This window comes from Denticeps clupeoides, unplaced genomic scaffold (assembly GCF_900700375.1).
Source record: "Denticeps clupeoides unplaced genomic scaffold, fDenClu1.1, whole genome shotgun sequence".
Classification (NCBI taxonomy): domain Eukaryota; kingdom Metazoa; phylum Chordata; class Actinopteri; order Clupeiformes; family Denticipitidae; genus Denticeps; species Denticeps clupeoides.
Window position 1 is genome coordinate 300,000 of NW_021629971.1, and position 4,167 is coordinate 304,166.

The 4,167-nt window shown below is 41.8% G+C and overlaps 1 long non-coding RNA gene across 1 annotated transcript; it reads left to right on the forward strand.

Annotated features, from left to right (window-relative positions):
* Positions 1-1,133: 1,133 nt before the first annotated feature.
* LOC114778574 (uncharacterized) lies at positions 1,134-3,956 on the forward strand. Its single transcript, XR_003746400.1, has 4 exons — positions 1,134-1,296; positions 2,033-2,164; positions 3,014-3,233; positions 3,902-3,956. It is a non-coding gene; the product is annotated as an uncharacterized LOC114778574 (long non-coding RNA).
* The last annotated feature ends 211 nt before the right edge of the window (positions 3,957-4,167 follow it).

A 4,167-nucleotide genomic window follows, 5' to 3' on the forward strand; every position in this document is an offset into this window, starting at 1 on the left:
CGACAGTGAGCTTAGATTTCCATGTTTTTGTAAGATCTGCAGCATGGGAACGCACATAAAAACCATACAGTACCCACACTTAAGTATCATTGACAATTTGCTATATCGAAGGACTCAGGCTCCTTACCTGTATAAAATACAACTGGAAGACAGAAGTGTTGCTGATTGATGAGCTCTGGACCCCTTTTTTTAATGGACATGCCCAAAATTAAACAGAGAAAACTATAAGTATTCATTTCAACTAATTACTGTTGTTCTGGGACAGTTTTGAAAATCAAATTTCAATCAAAAGTAAAACTAAAATGAAAACATGAATATAACTATTTTCTATTCCAATAATCTCTGGAATAAATGAACTGTATACACATTATTGAGTATCATGGCATTGCATTTTTTTTGGATGTGAGGCACCGTGGCGCCTGGCACTTTCTGCAGTGTAGACGTGTTTTCACCCTATAGATTCCGCATCCTGCAGTATCCCGTCGCCGCTTGGCAGAGAGGTGGGTGTAGAAAATATATGAAGTAAAAAATTTGATCATGTAACTGATTTGAAATAAACAATACTGTACTCAGCAATTCAACAAAGAACATCAAGTATAGGGAGAAAACATAAAAAATATATGAATAATCTTTCTTTAATAATAAATTCTAAAACAGAGAGTACATACCTTTCAGAAGAAGGGATCTGAAAATACCTCAACCTCATCTGCACACAGGAGATCCTCTTCATCAGATGAATATTGAACAGTGCAAATAGCTGGACTGCTGTGTTGCACCAGATTATCCAGCACCTCCTCAGTCGTAAAAAACTTGCTTCTTTGCTGCGCCATCATAGTTTGGTCTTCTTTCAGAATCTACAGAAACAGCGGCGCCTGTCTTGTGTTGTGGACTGTTTTGCCTGTAATTCTGTACAATACGCGCAGGCATATCTCACGATCACATTGATCGATTTGAATAGTTTGTTTTAATCGTCTGAGCCTGTAGAATCGTGGGAGCATTTGTGGAAATAACTTCATCAACACCATTCACCACACACCATACTTTCGGGCATGAAGGCTGCATTAAGGCTGCTGATTTATTTGGAATTTTTTGGTGAAGTTCGTTTATGTGCATGTCTTTGGAATTGTGTTTTGTTTAGGTAGTTTTGATTTAAAGCCTTAGCTAAAGGAAGCTAAATATTTTTTTTTCTTTGAATATATGTGGTTATCACAATTTTTTTCATGTCCTGTTTGTCTGTGGGATGATGAGTCTCAGCTTGTGGAGAAACTACAGCAGCAGATGCTGGATCAGGAAGAGGTACGCCTGCGTGAACGCTTGCTTGTGTTCTGTTCTGTAGAAACCACCTACTTTCTGAAAATGCTGAGTGATTTTTTATTTTACACACACAAACACTTACACGTGTAACTAAACTCAGAGTCAATGACTTGCTTTTATATCGGTCTTGTTGGTCCCCTAATACTGAATCTAAAGTCTCTATCTGAAATTGAGCCTTGGTGCAGAATAACTACTTTGATCCAGTCCCACAATGAGATTTCCCCAGGATGTGCCGTTTCCGTGTCTGTAGCTTTAAGGAAGCGGCCCCGTATTCAGAAGGTTGTCGGTTCAAATCCTGTAGCTTTAAGGAAGCGGCCCCGTATTCAGAAGGTTGTCGGTTCAAATCCCGATCCTGAGGTGCCACTGAGCAAAGCACCATCCCCACACACTGCTCCCCGGGTGCCTGTCATGGCTGCCCACTGCTCACTAAGGGTGATGGTTAAAAGCAGTGGGTAACACACTCACCTATGAACCAGAAGACACAGGTTCAAACCCCTCTTGCTACCATTGTGTCCCTGAGCAAGACGCTTAACCCTGAGTTATCTCCAGGGTTACTGTCCCTGTAAATACTGATTGTAAGTTGCTCTGGATAAGGGTGACTGATAAATGCTGTTAATGTAATGTAATGTAATGAATTTGTGCTCAACGATCTCTTCACTTTCACTTCAAATTTTAACCAAGCGTATGGTTCGTACGCTCTGTGTATCTGTGACTTCAGGATAAGACCGAGGTTGATGAGCGAGTGGGAAAAGATGACCAAGGTGGCAAGGAGTTGTGTCTGGGCTACAGAGAACTGCAGAGGGAGTGTAGAGTGAGACACGCATGGGCCAGAACCATTCATACACAGTGGGTACGGAAATTTTTCACTCTTTGTTATATTGCAGTCATTTGCTAAAATGATTTAAGTACATTTTTTCCTCATTAATGTACATACAACACTGAATATTGACAGAAAAATACTGATATTTTTGCAGATTTATAAACAATGAAAAACTGAAATATCACATGGTCCTAAGTATTCAGAATTTAGTAGAAGCGTCTTTTTGATCTAATACAGCCGTGAGTCTTTTTGGGAAAGATACAGCAAGGTTTTCAAACCTGGATTTGGGGATCCTCTGCCATTCCTTCTTGCAGATCCTCTCCACTTCTGGCAGGTTGGATGTAAACTCTGGTGGACAGCTAATTTTAAGTCTCTCCAGAGATTCTCAATTGGGTTTAAGTCAGGGCTCTGGCTGGATCATTCAACAGGCACAGAGTTGTTGTGAAGCCACCCTTTCGTAATTGTAGCTGTGTGCTCAGGGTCATTGTCTTGTTAGAATGCTGCTACCACCATGCTTCACTGTTGGGACTGTATTGGACAGGTGATTCTGCGTTTCTGAGCACTCTGGAGAAGGTTTTTGTCCAGGATATCCCTGTACTTGGCTGCATTTCTCTTTCCCTTGATTGCAACCAGTCGTCCTCCCCTGCAGATGCAAAACCGCCCCACTGCATGATGCTGCCACCACCATGCTTCACTGTTGGGACTGGATTGGACAGTGCCTGGTTTTCTCCACACATACCTCTTAGATTTAAGGCCAAAATGTAGAAGCTTCTGGCAGGCCACTCTGCCATAAAGTCCTGACTTGACTTTCTACAACTTTCTTCCATCTCCTGACTGCATCTTTGGGTTCTTCTTTACCTCTCTCACCAACGCTCCCAGTGCCAGAAGGGACGCCCACCCAGCCTGGAGAGGTGGCCATTTCTGCATCAGGTGACCTCATCTCACCAGCAAAGACAGGATTCACAGAAAGCGGGTGGACATCCTGAAAGGAAGCATTCTGGCCAAGAACCTCCTGAAGAACCGCATGGTCCATGTTCTTTGTGAGGCCACGACAGCTGCTTGCCCACTATCAAGGCCACCCTGTCAGCAGCATTCATTGGTACATGTATCCCAGTCACATACCTAGATTAAATTTGCCTGTGACACCCAGTTTTTACTTCCTTTTTTTTCTTTTCAAGTGTCCTTCCATCTTATACAGACATAATGCATTTAAACCTTAATGAAAACGCACACCTAAACATTAAACTTGAACTTGTGTTTGTATCACACATATCCCAGAGTAGACCGATGCAGCAGTGACGTCTATGCCATATTCTCTCCTGACACTGTCCAGATGTCCTGACACTTATGAGTTCAACATATTGGATTTATGAGAATCTAGGATTTGCTCAGGGTTACTGTAATCTGCTATAAAAAAAAAAACCACAAATGTTTTGTGATTAACATTTAAAGTTGAGAATGTAGAAATCCAGACGTTCCAGTCATAACTTCACATACAGTACAGGCCAAACGTTTGGACACCTTCTCATTCAATATGTTTTCTTCATGACCATTTACATTGGTAGATTCTCATTGAAGGCATCAAAACTATGAATGAACACATGTGGAGTTATGTACTTAACAAAAAAGGCAGCTAATACTGAAGTAAGACATCCACATTCTTTTGTGTTATTTTAATGCTTTAGTAATATTAAATATGAATGGAGGATGAATGCCTCTGGAAAGTTAAATGAAAAAAAAACCTTATGCCTCTTTTTCTATTTGTAGCTGTGGCACCTAATACCCCCACAACTCATCTCCTTACCTCATCTCCTGCCCGGCTCCTCGCTGCAGCGCACACCTCAGCCTGCACATCACCATGGTAACCAGATGCTTGCTAATCTTTTCCACCTGTTTCTGGTGCGTGCCGCTGCCTGCTACTGAACACTTTCACGTACCTGCCAGTTTTTTTGCACACAACTTTGGGTTTTCCTGTGCATCCAGGAACCCTGCACCTTCCCTTCTTGTCAAACATTATTGGCTAGTGGACATTG